Genomic DNA, 19,940 nt, shown 5'->3' with positions numbered 1-19,940 from the left:
TGTATTTTTTAGTAGAGACGGGGTTTCACCATGTTAGCCAGGATGGTCTCGATCTCCTGACCTTGTGATCCGCCCGCCTTGGCCTCCTAAAGTCATGGGATTACAGGCGTGAGCCACCGCGCCCGGCTCTCCCTACCTCTTCTTAATTGTTCCAGAGCATCCCGGCAGGAACAGCACACCGTTCAGTTAGCCAAGGCCTTCTGACAGACATGTAAGCTGCTTTCGTCTTCTTGCAATGGCATACCCTCACAAAGGATCCTGCCTCCTTCTGCCCATGCATGAAAGGTGCCCTAGGGCCTTACCAGGGTCTTGCAAGCAGCAAGGCCATCTGGGAGCCTGCTAGTCCCATGCCTTAGAAGGTACTGAACCGGCATTTTAACCAGACCCCAGGCGTTCCCATGCACAGTACGATTTGAGAAGCACAGCTCTAGGTAGCTAGCTATAGGGGGTTGGCGGGCTCAGGGGCCACTCTCCCTTTATATTTCAGCAGATACTGCCGAAGTGCCCTCCCAAAGACCCTCCTGCCAGCAGTCTGCATGTTCCCCTTCTGCACCAACTTCGTGTTGCCGGAGGTTGCCGTTTTTGCCAAGCTGATGATTCCTCCCATTTTCCAGCTATGGAGACTGAGGCTGAAGGAGGTATCTAGGCCTCTTCCAGTTCTGACTTTTAGGAGCTGGCCACAGCCTGCGTGTCTTCGTACCAGCTTCCTGATGAACCACTCTCGCTCTCAGCAGCTGCTTGGAGCAGGAAGGAGGAAAGATCACAGCTCACCCAGCAGAGGAAGCAGAGCTCCTGAGGGAGGCAGCAGGCTTCGTGGGCTGGAAATCTGTGAGCGCCACTGGCAAGGCTGCTCCTGTGCCCCTTCGTGGCCAGTCATGCAGGACGGAGGACCAGACTGGGCACAGCACAAGCCTTGCCCTGTCATGAATAACAGGTAACGCCGGAGGGCTAAGCAGAGGAGGGAAAGTGCTCCCGGGCCAAGAAACCAGATGAGACTCCAACTTTGCTCTCACCAGTTGCACATCTTAGCCTCAGTTTCCTCCCTGTAAAAATGACCTGTAAAGTCAGCATTACTCATCTGAATTCTGCCTCTGTGAAGCTGTGTGACCCTGGGCAAGCTGCTTCGCTTCTCTGAGCCTCCACTTTCTCAGCAGTGAAATGAGGACATAACACACAGAGTGGAGAGGGGAAGCCATCTGCAAACAGAGAATACTGTCCGCACAGCCCCCACTGAGACTTCACCATGCCACCTCCAAAACACCCAGCCCAGGAAGATCTGTCACCTGTGGGCATCTCTGATCTTTCCTGAGCTCTAGCTGCCACATGGGCCAGGCCGTGCAAAGCGGGCAGCCCCCAGAGAAGGAAAGCCACTTGCTCTAGGTGACACAGCTGGTAAGTAGTATCGAGCAGAGCCAAGCAGCAAGAGATGAGGTTTCAAACCTGAGAGCGGTACAGGAAGCAGCCAGGGTGGAGGCGAGGGTGAGGCTCGAGCTGGCAGGTGTCTGGAGTGGTGACCACCAGGAGCTAGCAGACCTTTGGTGGCCAAGGTCTCTTTCCTGCTGGCTTTTAGTTGGGAGGCGCCTTTGAAGGATCAGTCAGCCTTGCTATGGGCCTGCCTCTCCAAAAGGCTCCTCCCTCTTCTGAATCCATTCTTGTAGCTCACCTGTGGACTGGCAGCGGGCACCTCCTCTCTGGGGAATCAGGGCTTCTCTTGGCAGCTGTGGCTCAGGTCTCCCAGGCCACGCAGTCTCCCTGTGGCCAGACTTGCCCTGTTCTCTGGAATCCCCTCTTGTCATGTTGGCCAGAGGATGTCAGCCCCTGCCTAAAACCTTCCACAGAATTCTAGCTCCTTCCTGTAGTCTGTAACAGCGCCACCCAATAGACATGCAGTGTGAGACGCACTTCAGATTCTGTTTCCCAGTAGCTACGTTACAGAAGTAAATTTAATAACATTTTTATTTAACTCAATATATATAAAATATTATCATTAATCAATACAAACATTACTGAGATAGTTTATAGTCTTTTTTTTTTTTTTTTTTTTTTTAAGTACTCAGTCTTTGAAACCCGGGGTATAATTTCTACTTTCAGCACATCTCAATTTGGATGCTAAATTCTCGGTAGAAATAGCTAATCTGTACAGAGATTTCATAAAATTGATAGTTGAACAAAGTACATCCACATACCCAAATTGTTGCACACACTCTTAAAAGTTTTCTAAGAATGGGAATGAGTATCTGTTCTGAAATTAAAATAGATAAAGACTTGAAATTCAGTTCCTTAGCCACAGTAGCCACATTTCAAGGGCTCTGCAGCCACATGTGGTTTGTGGTTCCCTTGGTGGGCATGAAGGTTAATAAACTCCTGGCCAGGCGCGGTGGCTCGCGCCTGTAATCCCAGCACTTTCCTGGGAGGCCGAGGCAGGTGGATTACCTGAGGTCAGGAGTTCGAGACCACCCTGGCCAACGTGGTGAAACCCTGTCTCTATTAAAAATACAAAAATTCGGCTGGGCGCGGTGGTTCATGCCTGCAATCCCAGCACTTTGGGAGGCTGAGGCAGGCGGATCATGAGGTCAAGAGATCGAGACCATCCTGGCCAACAGAGTGAAACCCCGTCTCTACTAAAAATACAAAAATTAGCCAGGCATGGTGACACACGCCTGTAATCCCAGCTACTTGGGAGGCTGAGGCAGGTGAATCACTTGAACCCAGGAGGCAGAGGTTGCAGTGAGCTGAGATCACGCCACTGCACTCCAAATTGGCGACAGAGCGAGACTCTGTCTCAAAAAAAAAAAAAAAAGAAAAGAAAAGAAAAAAAACTACAAAAATTAGCTGGGCGTGGTGGCAGGTGCCTGTAATCCCAGCTGCTCGGGAGGCTGAGGCAGGAGAATCACTTGAACCTGGGAGGCGGAGGTTGCAGTGAGCTGAGATTGAGCCACTGTGCTCCAGCCTGGGTGACAGAGTAAGACTCTGTCTCAAAGTAAGTAAATAAATAAATAAACCAACAAACAAACTCCTTAAGGCCAGGACAACACTCCCAATCTCTCTGCTCTCCCCTCTTCCCCCGCTCACATCGAATTGTAATTGTTCATTTTGGAGTTTCTCAGTCTCTGCGCTACAGACATTTGGACCAGATCATTCTTTGTGGCAGTGTGGGGTGGGGCTGTCCCGTGCATTGTAGGATGTTTAGCAGCATTCCCGGCCCCTACCAAGGAGATGCCAGTAGCATCCCCTCCCCGAGTCCTGACAACCAAAAATGTCCCCAGGCATTGCCAACTGTCCCCTGGGGGTGCAGTCTTCTCCATTAAGAACACTGATCTACTGCGGGGTGAGAGAGGGGTGACACTAAGCCAGTTCTCTCCATCTCCCAGGTACCTGTCCAGTGCCTGATGCACAAAGGTGCCCAAGCCTGAACCTGAACAGAAGAGGCTTACTCCACCCTGAGACTCACCTCTTGCAGGAAGCCTTCCACAATGCCTTAGCCCAGTTAGTGTTTCTGCTGGGCTCCCACAGCCCGCTGCGCTCACCGCAGGCACAGTCCCCTCCAAGGGTAGGAAATGGGCCTTGCTCACTGTGTATTTTCAAGGCCTGCCCTGGAAGTTGGTATACAGACCTGAGAAACAGGGACGACTTAGGCTGAAAGCCATGCAAGGCCAGTTTTACCCATTTTAATTCAGGGCTTCCTCATCCCAGCAAAGGTGATAATATCAGCGACAGTTCCATTTATACACCAGGCAATGAGCTAATATCCACAGGATTTAGAGAGGGAAACTGAGCCTCACACAGGTGAAACTTGTCCTGGATTCCAATGACCTTGAGGCTTAAAATTCCTGGTTCCTCCTCTTATGGATCAAATGAAGTCATGCATGAAAAAAGACATTTGTAATACATATCAAATAAATATTTATACCTGCAACATATAAAGAGTTCTGTGAAATCAATAAAAACAAAAGGACAGGCAACACAATAGAAAAATGGGAATGTCTGAAGACATACTTCATAAAAGAGGTTATCTAAGTGGTCAATAAGCATATGAAAGGTGCTCAAACTCAAATCCATCGGGGGGAAAAAAAGGAAATTTAAAGTACATTGTGGGATCATTACATAACTAACTAAAAAGAGAAAAGGATACCAAGAGTTGGCAAGGATGTAATGCAACCAGAACTCTCATACTCTGCTGGCGGGATGGAAACCTGGTACAACCCCTTTGGAAAACTCTGGCTTACCTGAGACAAAGACTGAATGTGCACCTTCTCTACAACCCAGTAATTCTACTGCTGATTACACATCATGAGAAATGCATTCAACTGTTCACCAAAGGGCACATATCAAAATGTTCCCGGTGGCACGATCGTAACTGCCCCCAACTGGACACTATCCAAATGCCCACTGGCAATAGAGTGGATAAATAAGTAAATATAAATACATAGATATATACTAAACAGCCAGGAGAAAGAACAAACCAGAACCTCAGGCAATAATAACACCTGTGATGCACGAAAGAAGTCGGCACAAGAGAGACCATAACACATGGTTCTGTCAGAGGCACTGGAACCACAGCGACTCCATCTCTCCAATATGGGCTGGGTAAATGAGGCTGAGACCTGCTGGGCTGCATTCCCAAGAGGTCAGGCATTCTTAGTCACAAAGACAGGAAGGCAGCAGGACTGGTTTCATAAGATACAGGTCATAAAGACCCCGCTAATAAAACAGGATGCAATAAAGAAGCCGGACAAAACCCGCCAAAACCAAGATGGCAACAAAAGTGACCTCTGGTCATCCTCACTGCTCATTATAGGCCAATTATAATGCATGAGCATGCTAAAAGACACTGGTCCCCACCACCAGCGCCATGACAGTTTACAAATGCCATAGCAATGCCAGAAGTTACCCTGTATGGTCTAAAAAGGTGAGGAACCCTCAGTTCCGGGAACTGCCCACTCCTTTCCCCTTATTTAGCATACGATCAAGAAATAACCATAAATATAGCCAACCAGCAGTCCGCTGGGCTGCTTTGTCTATGCAGTAGCCATTCTACTGTTTGTTTACTTCCTTAGTAAACTTGCTTTCACGTTATGAATTCACCCTGAATTCTTTCTTTCTTTTTTTTGAGATGGAGTCTTGCTCTGTTGCCCAGGCTGGAGTGCAGTGGTGCAATCTTGGCTCACTGCAAGCTCCGCCTCCCGAGTTCACGCCATTCTCCTGCCTCAGCCTCCCGAGTAGCTGGGACTACAGGCACCCGCCACCATGCCCGGCTAATTTTTTGTATTTTTAGTAGAGACGGGGTTTCACCGTGTTAGCCAGGATGGTCTCGATCTCCTGACCTCATGATCTGCCTGCCTCGGCCTCCCGAAGTGCTGGGATTACAGGCATGAGCCATTGTGCCCGGCCTCACCCTGAATTCTTTCTTGCACAATGTCTAAGAAACCTCTCTTGGGGTCTGGATCGGGACCCCATTCCAGTAATAGTTCCATGGATATAAAGTACAAAAGCAGGTGAAATTCTAGGGGGAGATATCAGGATGGTGGTTACCCCTGGTGGGGGAGGGGTAACTGGAGGGGGAGCAAGGTGTCCTGGGGCAGGAAGGGGCGCTGTGTACATTCAGCTATTGACCTAGGTGCTGATCACACGGACATACTTGTCTTTTGAAAATTCATTGAGCTGTATGTTTATGAAGTATGCACTTTTCTGTAACATGTTAGACTTGAATAAAAATAGTCTTAAAGAATCACACTTTCAGCAAGCTTGGTGGCTCACACCTGTAATTCCAGCACTTTGGGAGGCTGAGGCAAGAGGATCACTTCAAGGCCAAAAGCTGGAGGCTGCAGTGAGCCATGGTTACACCCCTGCACTCCAGCCTGGGCAACAGAGACTTTTGTCTCCTAAAAAAAGAAAATTAATGGCCTGGCACGGTGGCTCATTCCTGTAATCCCAGCACTTTGGGAGGCCGAGGCAGGAGGTTCACCTGAGGTCAGGAGTTTAAGACCAGCCTAGCCAATATGGTAAAATCCTGTTTCTACTAAAAAATACAAAAATTAGCCGGGCATGGTCGTGGGTACCTGTAATCCCAGCTACTCAGGAGACTGAAGCAGGGAGAACTGCTTGAACCTGGGAGGCGGAGGTTGCAGTGGGCCGAGATCGTGCCACTGCACTCCAGCCTGGGTGACAGAGCAAGACTCTGTCTTGGAAAAAAGAAAGAAAAAAGAAAGAAAGAAAATTAATTAAAGAATCACACTTTGTCAAATGCTGAGGAATGGTGTTGCTGGCTGGGGCATGCTACCCGCCCCACTCCACCCCACACACCTTTCTCGGCTGCTGCAGAGGAACACACAAGACTCTTCTCATTCATTCAATCAACACTTGCAGGACGGCGCTCTCCCAGGGCTCGGCTCGGTGCCGGCTGCCAGGAACTTAAAGGGGAATTGAGCTTCAGCCTCTGATCATGCCACCCACACCCCAGCTCCTGGCACAGACACTTCCCAGACCCACACTCAATAAATAAGCAGCCAGGCCACGGTGGCTTTTGATCAGATGCCAAGGAGGTGATGTCTGCTTGTCTTCCTCTTTCTCTACAACCCATGAAAAAGTTTACAGGGTTTTTTTCTTATGCGGGGCCAAACCCAGCCATTCTGGCACAGGTATCAGGAGGTCACACTCGGCTACTTGTCTTTGACCTAGATTGGGCCAAACGTCCATCTTTGAAGCAACACTGCAACCTGGGAATGAAATGCTGTGATTGGCTAGGCCTAGGTTACATGCCCTCTCTCCTCCCTCCAGCCCAGGAGATATTAGCACCCCTGGATGCTCCCCACAGGCTGACATCTCCTGAATTGTCATCTCCAGCCCAAACCTCTCTCCTTACTTAGACGTAGGTGCCCATTCTCTTCCTCCCTGAATCTGGTCCTTTCCCCAGCATACCCCACCTGCAGCTGGTAGCAGCTCCATCCTTTCATGCTCATGCCAAAAACCTTGAAGGCAGCTTTGATTCTTCTTTCTCACCCTAATCCAATCCAGCAGCAAATCCTGTTAACTTCACCTTTAAAACAGAGCCAGAATCCGCCATTTCTCACCACCCGCACTGCCAGGCATTTGTTTCAGGCGTTCACTTCTTACCACTCTGGTCCAAGCCACCTCATCACCAGCTTCCCTGATTCTGCCCTTGTCTATCAGTTGATTTTCAGCAAGCAGCCAGTGACCTTAGGAAAACGGAAGTCAGGCCATTTGCTCCTGACTTCTCCTTTGCTCCGCACCCTCCCATGGCTCCTACTTTACTCAGGAAAAACCAGTCCTCATTTGCCTTACAGGTTTGGCCCTGTCCCTTACCTTTCTGCCCCCAACCCCACTGGCCCCTGCCTCTTCTCCAGCCACGCTGGCCCCCTTGCTGTCCCTCAAACACACAAGCACACTCTCTCCTCTGGGCCAGTGCCCTGGCTGTGCCCGCTGCCTGGATGCCCTTTCCGCAAACATCCACTTGGCTCACTCTCTCACCCTCCTGTCCTCTCTCACATCTCACCTCTTCAAGGTCTCTTCTGATCAACCAGTTAATGCTGCAACCTGCCCCACCAACACGGCACTCCAGAAGCCCTCACCCTGCGTGACTTTTCTCCCCCAGCACTCACCGCCTTCTAACACATCATATGATATTACATATTCTGCATTCATTGTCTGGGGGCCTTGAATGCTCTGCTTACTGAGCACTGCAGCTCAGTAGGTGCTCAATTAATATTTACTGGATAGAGCTGTCACTCTGCACCCCTTCTCCTGAGGACACAGAATCCTGACTAGCCCCTCTCAGCATAGCAACCGTGAAATGGCCAATTCTCTACTAGTCAGTCACTTGGATTCCTGACAGCATTTCAAACTCAAGACAATCAACCTGAACTCATAATGGGATCTCCTGAGCTTGGTTTCTCTTCCAGGCATGCCTGTTGGAACAAGCCAGAAACCCAAGATCATCATGAACCTCTTCCTCCCCATGAACCCCTGATCCAATCACCACTGAGCCCTGTGCATTTACATGAACCCCTGATCCAATCACCACTGAGCCCTGTGCATTTACATGAACCCCTGATCCAATCACCACTGGGTCCTGTGCATTTACATGAACCCCTGATCCAATCACCACTGGGTCCTGTGCATTTACATGAACCCCTGATCCAATCACCACTGGGTCCTGTGCATTTACATGAACCCCTGATCCAATCACCACTGGGTCCTGTGCATTTACATGAACCCCTGATCCAATCACCACTGGGTCCTGTGCATTTACATGAACCCCTGATCCAATCACCACTGGGTCCTGTGCATTTTACGAACCCCTGATCCAATCACCACTGGGTCCTGTGCATTTTACGCAGACCCCTGATCCAATCACCACTGGGTCCTGTGCATTTACATGAACCCCTGATCCAATCACCACTGGGTCCTGTGCATTTACATGAACCCCTGATCCAATCACCACTGGGTCCTGTGCATTTACATGAACCCCTGATCCAATCACCACTGAGTCTGGTGCATTACATTCACCGCCCCCAGGATCCAGCTGTTTCTCTCCATCACCAGCAGCCCAGTCCAAGTCCCCGTTGTCCTCCACCTGATCATGCTTCCACCCCTGCCTGTCCCCATATGGTGGGACGTCACCCCCTGCCTTCACTACACTTCCAAAGCTTCCCACTGTCTTCAGGATGCAATTTCTTCACGTGGCTTAGAGGGCTGTCATGATCAGACCCCTTCTCCAGCCCAATGGACTTTCTATCAGCCCCAAGGGTGCCATGCATCCCTGGTTTTCTTATTTTCATTCTCAGTCACCTTCGACCCCTGGTGCAGACATATAACCTAGGCCTGGCCAATCACAGCATTTCATTCCCAGGCTGCAGTGTTGGTTCAAAGACGGACGTTTGACCCAATCTAGGTCAATGAAACTCAACTGGAGACTCTTACAGAATTCTGTGGGGAGGCTAAGCAAGTAGGGTACAGGGCTGGAGGTGTGGGGGCCATCTCTAGTCACCACTTGCAAAGCCTGCGTGAGAGCAAAGCCAACCTCGGAAAGTGGAGCCAAGAGATGGAGACATAAATCCCTGAAATTAGTTGAGTCCTTGGATCTAGCCATAACTGAGGCTCACTTCTTACATAATTCAATAAATTTACCTTTTTGCTCAATGCTATGGTTTCTGCCTCTCAAGAGTCCTAGCTAACAGGTATATCCATACCCTCTTCCCATCTTATCTTGGGCTGCTTGTTATCTCCTCAGCTCAAGTATCCCCTTCTCCAGGAAGCCTTCCCTGAATACCCCGACTAGATTAAGCTCTACCCTCCCGTGTCTCACAGTCCTCTCTGTCTACCACTCACCATTCTGTATGGTAAATGCTGTTTGCCCTTCTGTTTCCCATATTCCACTGTGAGTGCTCACGGGCTGGGAGGCACCGCAGTCTGGTGGTGTTTTTTCTTCTCTTTCTTTTTTCCTACACTTATCACAGAGCCTGACACTGAGAGGCATTCACATTTTACTTTTTGAGATCATTTTGCTCGTAGTAAGTTTCCTCAGGTATCAGGGAGTAGTGAAAAAGGAATGGGTTTTGCAGAAAGATGCACCTCAGTTTGAATTCCCCACCTATCAGCTTTGTGACCTCAGGTAAATCACTTAACCTCTCTGGGCCTCACTTTTCTCATCTGTGAATTGGGAGAGCAGCTAAGTACATGGAAGGGCTTTGCTACCGTATTAGAGTCCAGTTAAGTGTTTAATTAATGACAGTTCCCGGCTCTACTTTCTTTCTCCAGGGACTGCTCAAGCAATCCTCCCACCTCAGGCCCCAAAGTAGACAGGACCACAGGTACACACCACCACACCCGGCTAATTTTGTTTATTTTTTGTCAAGATGAGGTCTCTCTATGTTGTCCAGGCTGGTCTCAAACTCCTGGGCTAAAGCGATCCACCCTCCTCGGCCTCCCAAAGTGCTAAGATGACAGGTGTGAGCCATGGCGCCTGGCCTAGTTCCGCCGTCTTATCTGAAGGCTTGGGTGATGGCCCGGGCCAGTCATCAACTCTGACTTCCGCCCCAACAATGTGGATGTGAGTTTCCACACAAGATGTGACTCTAGAGTATCTTTATTAACATGTCAGAAAGTTTTCTGACGTTTTTGCTTATGAAGTCTTCAGCTAACTTCCCTCTTTCCCTGGCCCCAACTGCCGTTTATGGCTTTTCTGATTGCATGACTTTCCACTTCTTTGTTGTGGAGGTTTTGCAATGGCTGACAGCCAAAAAGTGAAAAGGCTTGACCAAGGACAAAGCGAGCAAGAAATAAATACTTGCTGGATGTCATGTTCCTCAACAAGATGGCCTCAACCTTTTTTTTTTGTGGTTCATCCAGGAAGCATGAGGCCTTTATCCAGGTAATATTTTGGGCATATTACTAGGGGCAGCAGTTGGCTCTAGGTGGGGGTTTTAAGAGCAGAATTTGCCAGCCCCAGTTCTGGGGTAGCGCATAGTAGGAATCCAGTTTCCTGAGCATTCGGCTGCTCCTCTGTTTCCTTCCTGGACAGACTGTGCTACCTTCTTCCTTTTTACGCACTCCTAGAAGCAGGAAGAACCGGAAGAATTGCAAAGGCTTTAAGAGCTGCTCAGAGTATGAACACCTAAACAATCACGGGGAGAAACCCGTAAGACAGAAGGGGCATGATCTCATGGTTCACTGTTTTGGGGGGCAGATTCACAGTTGGGGAACAGCCTTTTCCTAATGGTGCAGGGCTTTGGGGGACCTGGGTCTTATGGAAAACATTTCCATCTGCAGACTTGCCTGGCCATTACCAGGAAGCAAAATGCCATGGGAGGAGTCCCTTAACTTCTCTAAGCCTCAGTTTCCTCATCTGTAAAATGGGTGAAGAACAACAAAATCTTCGTTGCTATGAATTACTGAGCACTTCTATGCATTAGGTGCCACATAACGATTATCTGTCACCCACAAAATCATCACTATTATGATCCCTGTTGCACAGATGAGGAAACTGAGGACCAGAGAGAAGTGTCTGGCCCAAGGTCTCAAAGCTCATGCATAAGCCAGCTGGAGTTCTAACTCAAGTGTGTCTGACTTGAGAGTTGCTATCATCCCACAACAACAGGCCTCCTCTTGATGCCTGCCTCCCGGGTCACTGTGAGGTTCCAATGCCATCACACACGCAAAAGATAAAGATACTCCCTGAGGCACCTGTTTGCTCAGGAACCAGCAAGCCATAGGTATTGGGGAGGCAACTGGCTGGAAACAAATACAAGTCCTTTGGATCTTCATTGTCTGCTTTTCTTCTGGGCTCCCCTCATGCCCAGTCGTAAGTAGAGAGGGTCCCAGAGAACAGAAATGAGGAAAAGGCAACAGTGAGTAACTGCATCCTTGCAATGAAGGAGTGCCCACCAGCATCCTCACCCCCAGAATGTAGGCTCCCAACCACGAGTTGCACTGTGCCTATCACCTCCCACCACAACTCCAGCCCTGCCAGGAACTCGCCACCAACCAGGAGAACCCAACCAGAAGGGGGCTGGGAGGACCCGTCCTTTCCTACCCGCTCTTGGAGGGGCTGCATGCCATTGGCTTTCTGGACCATAAAATGAGATGTGCCATGAACTTCCCCACCCTGTCCATCCCGGGACCCTCTAAGGGACTCCAGCACGAGGACACAGTCCATGACCTCTAAGATTTGAGCCCTCCCTATGAGGACCTGTCCTCACTCAGTCTCATTTCCTATCACACCTTAGATGCAGAGGTAAGAATCTAGGTTTGACTCCCGCTCCTCCACTTCCCCAGACAAGTGGTCCAATTCCCCCGTGCCCCATGTCTTTCATCTGGAAAATGGGGATAACAGCACTTCCCTGGAGGTTGAGATGAATTTGCACCTAGGAAGTCCTTAGCAGAGTAACTGACACACACTAGAACATCCATAAACACTGGCTGTGACTATTACGACTTTGACACGGAATGCCTTCTTGACCCCGTACTGATACTATTCCTTCTTCCCACAATGCCTCCCTTCCCTTTTTGTCTCCTCTCCCAAATAATTACGGCGATAACAGTAATCATCACACATACCAATTGCTAAGGGCCTCCTACTTGCAAGACCATGCACAGAATGCCTCTCAAAGACCATCTCCTTCCTGGTGCATCCTCCCGAGACAGCGACACTATCATTTCTATACTTCCCCTTGTGTCCATCTAAAACATCAGCTCTCCCAGGGCAGGAGGAACAGGGTCTCTCCTGCTCACTGCTGGATTCCCGGCATCCAGCATAGAGCAGGCACACAGGAGGTGCTCAGTATTCGCTGCATAAATGAGACCTCACTGAATCCTCACAAAAACCCACTGCTGTAAGTGATGATGGTATCCTTTTAAAATGAAGATGCAAAGGACACACAAAAAAATTAAGGAAATCATTCAAGGCTGCATCACACCAAATGGCAAAATGCAGACATGAACCTGGGGCTGTGGAGTGCTAAATTCACACTCTTACTAATTAAGGAAATTCCACGTTCCAAACGGGGCTCCACCCCGTACGCCTTGGAAGGCTTCTCTGACAGCTGCCACTGACAACGATGGAGCTGGTCTTCTCGAAACACCATCAAAGCTGGACTTTGAAAGTAACATTCCTGGGAGACTCTCTGTACCGGCAAAGCCCCAAGTCAGATCTATAGGAGCTTGTGGGTCAGCAAAGGAGATTGACATCCAAGTAATGGGATAATTTGCAGAACGAAACAAGAGCTTGGGCCGGGCGCAGTGGCTCACGCCTGTAATCCCAGTACTTTGGGAGGCCGAGGCAGGCGGATCACGAGGTTGGGAGATCAAAACCATCCTGGAAAACACAGTGAAACCCCATCTCTACTAAAAACACAAAAAATTAGCCGGGCGAGGTGGCGGGCGCCTGTAGTCCCAGATACTTGGGAAGCTGAGGCAGGAGAATGGCGTGAACCCAGGAGGCGGAGCTTGCAGTGAGCTGAGATAGCGCCACTGCACTCCAGCCTGGGTCACAGAGCGAGACTCTGTCTCAAAAAAAAAAAAAAAAAAAAGAAACAAGAGCTTGGTTAGGGGAAGCAAGTCATGTCATCACGGACATCAGAGGAAGGAATCTGAGCTGAGTCTAAAAGAATGCCAGCATTTTAACGCGTACAGAAGTTGGAGGAAGCATCCCAAGTAGAAGGAACAGCTCGAGCAGAGGGCAGAAGTGTGAGAGCACACTGGAAATGTGAAGAATGGCAAGGAATTCACTGTGAACAGAACAGTCTCTGTGGAGGAGGGGAAAGTAAATAATCATGGCAATAAGAATAACAACAACAATAATAGGAAGACTAAGCCGGGCACAGTGGCTCATGCCTGTAATCCCAAACATTTAGGGAGGCCGAGGTGGGAGAATTACTTGAGACAAGGAGTTCAAGACCAGCCTGGGCAACATAGCAAGACCGTCTCTAAAAAAAAAAAAAAATTAAATTAGCCAAGCGTGGTGGTGCGTACTTGTAGTCCCTGCTACTTGGGAGGGTGAGATCACTTGAGCCCAGGAATTCAAGGCTGCAGCAAGCTATGATCACGTCACAGCAATCCAGCCTGGGTGACAGAGCAAAACCCTGTCTTAAAAAAATAAAAAATAAAAAGCAAACATGCATATAGTGCTTACTGTGTGCCTGGGGGGTTTTCTACACACTTTACAAATACTTGTGCTTTTTTTTTTTTTTTTTTTTTTGAGACAAGGTCTCGCTGTGTCGCCCAGGCTGGAGTGTAGTGGCGCTATCTTGGCTCACTGTAACTTCCACCTCCCGGGCTCAAGCGATTCTCCTGCCTCAGCCTCCCGAGTAGCTGGGACTACAAGTGTGTGCCACCACGCCTGGCTAATTTTTTGTATTTTTTTTTTAGTAGAGATGGGGTTTCACCGTGTTAGCCAGGATGGTCTCGATCTCCTGACCTTGTGATTCACCCGCCTTGGCCTCCCAAAGTGCTGGCATTAGAGGCCTGAGCCACCATGCCCAGCCATTTTTTTTTTTTTTTTTTTTGAGACAGAGTCTCGCTCTGTCTGTCACCCAGGCTGGAATGCAGTGGCACAATCTCGGCTCACTGCAACCTCCATCTCCCAGGTTCAAGTGATTCTCCTGCCTCAGCCTCCTGAGTAGCTGGGATTACAGGCTTGAGCCACCATGCCTGGCTAATTTTGTATTTTTAGTAGAGATGGGGTTTCACCATGTTGGCCAGGCTGGTCTCAAACTCCTGACCTCAGGAGGAGGTCTAGACCTCCCAAAGTGCTAGGATTACAGGCATCAGCCACCATGCCCGGCCGAGTTTCATTTCTTAGGTCTCACCCACAGGAGTGAGAGAAAACATTATTATATAGCTGGAGGAAGGAGTATCAGTAATGTTCATGAATAAACATCAAAATGTATTATTATCTTTAAGAATTACCGAAAGGAATTTCAATTAAAATCAATTATACAGGCTGGTCTCGAACTCCTGACCTTAGGTGATCCGCCTGCCTCCACCTCCCAATCACTCATTTAATCCTTACAACTAATCTATGAGGACAGTGCTCTGTCATTCCATTTTACAGCTGAGGAAGCCAAGGCACAGAAAGGTGGAGTCCTTGCCTGAGATCTCACAGCAGGTTTTAGTGCCATGTGCTTCATCTGCTTCACCTCTACTACCCCAGCTCTCGACATGGGTTCTCTGACCAGCAGGAACAGCACTTGGGAACCTACACAAAATGCAAATTATCAGGGCTCAAGGAGACCACGCTGAATGGGAATTCCGGAAGTGGGGTAAAGCAACCTGTGTTGAATAAGCCCTCCATCCACGGTGAGGTCAGCAACCTCTGCCCCACAAACCTGACCACGCTCTGCAATCCACAGGACTGTGCCACGGGGACTATGCTTGGAGACCCCAAGGTCCTCAGAGAAGGAAGATTTTGTCCAGAGTCCTGCAGTAGGCAGAGGAGAGCAAACCAGGCCTCAAACCAGAATCTCCCATCTCTCAGAAGTGGGTGTCTACACGACAACCCCTGAAGGATGTCAAAGCAGCCACCGGCTCAACACGCTCCCTGCACTACTCCCGGCTTCTGAGGCATGGAAGACCCAGACCCCATTACTTCCAAGTTATCTGCATGATCCAGAACAACTCACCTCAACTCTCTGGGCCTCAGTTTCCCCATCTGTGAAAAGAAAAAGCTGGACCCTATTTCTTTCTTTCTTTTTTTTTTTTTTTTTTGAGACAAGGTCTCACTCTGTCACCCAGGCTAGAGTAAAATGGCATGATCTTGGCTCACTGCAGCCTTGACCTCCCAGGCTCAAGCAATCCTCACAACCTCAGCCTCCAAAGTATCTGGGAATAAAGCATGCGCCACCATGCCCGGCTGATTTTTGCACTTTTTTGTAGAGACAGGGTTTCGCCACATTGCTCAGGTTGGTCTTGAACCCCTGAGCTCACGCAAGTGATCTGCCCGCACTGGCCTCCCAGAGTGCTGGGATTATAGGTGTGAGCCACCGTGCCCGGCCTGGAGGCAAGACTCCATTTCTAATCTTGTTTTTCTTCCTAAAACTCTTAGCCATCAAATATGCACTGCTGGCCTACTGTGCACTTGAGCACAGCAATGACCACGTAGCAGAATGAAGGGCAAAGGCACCTACTGCATGCAGCTTCCAGGAGTGCTCAGAGGCAGGGTAGCCAACACCCCCCCCCCGTACCCCAAACCAAATCAAACCAAAAGTAGCATCTGCCCTCCTGCTGCTAGCCCAGACTTCCACTTCTTCCCCACGGCCCTGGGGCTGGGTGGGGAAGGGAGGGCCCTGGGGGCGTGGAAAGGGCGTGGGTTGAGGAGGAACCATGGCCTTGTAGGGTGGCCTTGCCAGGTGCCTGACTTCACAGGGCCTCTGTCTTCCACATGGGAAGTAGCTACTACCACTTTCTCACACCTCCAAGAGTTTCTGGCGGAGCCCCCGGGCTCTGCAAGGGTCCGGATGGTTCTGTGGCAGGGTATCAGTCACCAGCCAAAGCAAGTGTGATGAAAAGTTTCTAATGAGAGAAAGGAAGGACCGTGCTGGCACGTGTGTGTGCTCGGGGTCGGCGGCGGGAAGGAAGGGGGAAGTGGTGCAGGTGGGGGCGGAAGAAGACAGAGAGAGACAAAAACAGAGAGAGGTAGAGACAGAGGGAGACAGAGACAGAGTCAGAGGAGAGGCAAAGATGGGAGTAAGACAGAAGGACTGACAGAGACAGGGAAAGACGTGAGTTGGGGGTATGGGTGGGAGGGAGAGAGAGGCAGGAAGAGACAAAAATAGAGACCAAGACAAGTTGGGTACAGTAGCTCACATTTATAATCCCAGCACTTCGGGAGGCTGAGGCAGGTGGATTGCTTGAGCCCAGGAGTTCAAGACCAGCCTGGACAACATAGTGAGACCCCGTTTCTACAAAAAATAAAAAATGAACCAGGTGTGGTGGTCTGTACCTATGCTACTCAAGAGGCTGAGGCAGGAGAATTGCTTGAGCCCAGGAGTTCAAGGCTGCAGTGAACCATGATTGCACCATTGCACTCCAGCTTGGGCAACAGAGCAAGACAGACAGATGGAAAGAAGGAAAGAAGGAAAGAAGGAAGGAAGGAAGGAAGGAAGGAAGGAAGGAAGGAAAGAAGGAAGGAAGGAAGGAAGGAAGGAAGGAAGGAAGGAAAGAAGGAAGGAAGGAAGGAAGAAAAGAAGGGAGGGAAGAGAGAAAGAAGGAGAAGAACACCAGACAGAGAAGGAGAGAGATGAGGAGCAGAAGCAGCCTGGAACAGGAACCTCAGCTCCCATACCATCAATGGACACCTACATCCCCGCAGCCACATCTTAGCTACACAGCCATCCTGCCCTTCAGTCAAGACCCCTGGGGTTCCAGGGAAGAAGGGGAATGTTAAGAGAGAGGTCACTACTGGCCCAGCCCCCACCAACCCCCTCACCTGTTGTAGGGCTCTCCAAATTCCAAGAGGCTGAAGACTACCTTCCCAATGTTAATTACATCCAGAACCCCCTTTAATCTTACTCATTTTTGTTCAATGGATTCAATATTTTTAAAACATATTTTCAAGGGAAACTATAATCCGCTGGATTAAATTTAAAACATGCCCTAATTAAAAAGTTACTGCAAAAATAAAATCAAAGGAAGCAATGCTTTTTTATGACTCCTGGCTGGAGTCGGCCGCCAGCCTAAGGAAGGATCCCCGAAGGAGGCGGCTGTGTCCGATCTTTGTTAAACAAGAGGAGTCTGGGGAGAAGCACTGAAGACACGTTAGCACCTAATGGAGGCTTTCTCCGGAAAGTCATCAGAGGGCTTCATACTAAGCAACAGCAGCCTCCAGGGCAAAATGCAAGTCCTTTGGCATAGCAATGAGGCTCTGTTGACTTAACTTCTGCCGACCTCCAATTTTATTATAACACCACCAATTCCCCCAACCCCCAACACACACACAAACACACTACAGTCTCTGGTCCCTGAACTCTACCAAACCAGGCCACAGGGTCTCACACCTCCAAACTTTTGCACTTGTGATTCTCTCTCCTCGGAAAACCTTTCCTGACCTCCTCTACAAAGCTAACTCCTGCTGGCATCATGTGCACCCCTTCCTCCAAGAAGCCTTCCCTGACTGCCTCCAGTACCTGTACCAGTAACCCCCAAGGTGCTTAGCATCCTGCGTGGCTTCTGGTACTGCATCCCTGATGACTCCACCGAATGTGCAGGGCTGGGACCCCATCCTAGTCCCCACACCCTCTCAGAACCCAGCATGGTCCCCAAACTTCCAGCACAGGCTGCACAGGTATTTGTTGAGTAAACAGAAGGATCAATTGAGAAAGAAATGAAGGCACCAGAACACTCTGGGACAGAAGAAAATCTAAACAAAACCCTCTCTGTGCTCTGGGAAAAAGTTCCAGGCAGAAGCTCCTGTCCAGTAAGAATCAGGCGACTTGACTCAAATTGGCCTCACCTACTCACTGGTCCACAAACTCTGGGCCAATGGCCCAGCCTCTCTATTCCGTTTTCTTGCCTGTAAAGTGGAGACAGTAGTATTGCCTATGATAGAATTGAGCTAAGAAAAAAATAAACATAAAGAGCTAAGTACCCAGAAAGCACTCAAATCCTCAAATCTTAACTGCAATCATTACTATTTTTATTAGCATCTAATACTTACCAAAGTTTTATAACTTGTAGGGATCCAAAAGATGATTAGAAAAGCGACTAGCACACTTTCTCTTCAAAGGCCAGCAATGTGGGCCCTATGGTCTCTGTCACAACTACTCCACTTTGCTTTTGTTGCACAACAGCAGCCACAGACAAAATGTCAATAAATAAGCATAGCTATGTTCCGATAAAACTTTATTTACAAATATGGGTAGTGGACCGGATGTGGCCTATGAGTGGTAATCTGCCAATTTCTAACCCAGGCACTCACTATTCCAAATGTGGTCTTTAGACAAACACCATCAGAGGCCCCTGGAAGCTGGTTAGAAACACGGTCTTAGTCTCTGCCCCAAACCTGCTAATCAGAATCTGCATTTTAGCCGGGCACGGTGGCTCATGCCTGTAATCCCAGCACTATGAGAGGCCGAGGCAGGCAGATCACTTGAGGTCAGGAGTTTGAGACCAGACTGGCCAACACAGTGAAATCCTGTCTCTACTAAAGATACAAAAATTAGTTGGGCACAGTGGCAGGCATCTGTAATCCCACCTGCTTGGGAGGCTGAGGCAGGAAAATCGCTTGAACCTGAGAGGTGGAGGTTGCAGTGAGCCGAGATTGCGCCACTGCACTCCAGCCTGGGCAACAAGATCGAAACTCTGTCTCAAAACAAAAAACAAAAAAAACCCTCACAAAAACACAGACTCTGCACTTTAACAAGATCCCCAGGGGGATCGTACACATGTTAAGATCTGAGAGGCCTGAGTACTCAACTTCATAGGCTGACATCTCACGTCGGAGATGTGGGTTACTTTTTCTTGCCTGATGCCTCCACCAGAACATAAACTCCAGGACAACTAGGACCTCATTGCTTCTTAAATCTTGCACCCCAACATCCAGCTGAGGGTTCTCATGAGTCCTTATTCTAGTGGAAGACGTCACTCAGTGGCTATCCGTGCAGTGCTGGGATCAAGGCATGGCTTCCACTGGCAGCCTCTGAAGTTGGGCAGATGGGCTTTGAGTCCTGGTGCTGAATCTCAGGCCTCTGTGACCTCAGGAAAGTGACTATTTCCAAGCCTTGGCTTCTGGGAAATGGTGTGGTCAATAACAAATATCTTACTGTGGGGAATAACAGGTAGGTAGGGACCTGTACCAGGTAAGGTGGCACGGCATCCTAGTGCCCAGAGACAGGAACTCCTCACCCAGGGAGTATGCAATGGAGACAACCTCCAGTCCCAACCTACAGTCCCAGCACTCTGGGAGGCTGAGGTGGGAGAATCGCCTGAGCCTGGGAGGCAGAGGTTGCAGTGAGCCGAGATCACGCCACTGCACTCCAGCATGGGCAACAGAGCAAGACTCCATTTCAAAAAGGAATAAAAAGAAAAAGAAAAAAGAAAAAAAGGTTGGGTGCAGTGGCTCACACCTGTAATCCCAGTACTTTGGGAGGTCGAGGAGGGTAGATCACTTGAGGTGAGGAGTTCAAGACCAGCCTGGCCAACATGGTGAAACCCTATCTCTACCAAAAAGTACAAAAATTAGCCGGGCATGATGGTAGGTGCCTGTAATCCCAGCTATTCGGGAGGCTGAGGCAGGAGAATCACTTGAACTGAGGAGGCAGAGGTTGCAGTGAGCTGAGATCATACCACTGCACTCCAGCCTGGGTGGCAGAACAAGACTCCATCACAAAAAAAAAAAAAAAAAAAAAAAAGCCTTGAGGGCTTAAAATGGCAGACAGGGTACTGGGAGGCCTCAGACAACCTCCGATGTCCTAGAAACACAGAGCTGA

At 49.3% G+C, this 19,940-nt stretch overlaps 1 protein-coding gene across 8 annotated transcripts in view; it reads right to left on the bottom strand.

Annotated features, from left to right (window-relative positions):
- The window catches only part of TPST2 (tyrosylprotein sulfotransferase 2), a 63,314-nt gene that overhangs the window by 36,871 nt on the left and 6,503 nt on the right, over nucleotides 1–19,940 (bottom strand). The window contains exon 1 of one of the 8 annotated variants that reach the window (XM_031656392.1): nucleotides 3,452–3,669. The exons of 6 other annotated variants lie outside the window; for them this stretch is intronic. The gene's annotated coding sequence lies outside the window, so the exon portion shown is untranslated. Of the gene's footprint in view, nucleotides 1–3,451; nucleotides 3,670–19,940 lie in introns of those variants that run through there. One more of the 8 variants, XM_031656389.1, reaches the window with a different exon arrangement.

Source organism: Papio anubis, chromosome 16, assembly GCF_008728515.1.
Source record: "Papio anubis isolate 15944 chromosome 16, Panubis1.0, whole genome shotgun sequence".
Lineage (NCBI taxonomy): Eukaryota > Metazoa > Chordata > Mammalia > Primates > Cercopithecidae > Papio > Papio anubis.
Note: the sequence above shows the minus strand (reverse complement) of the source record. Positions and strands in the feature narration are given on the sequence as shown.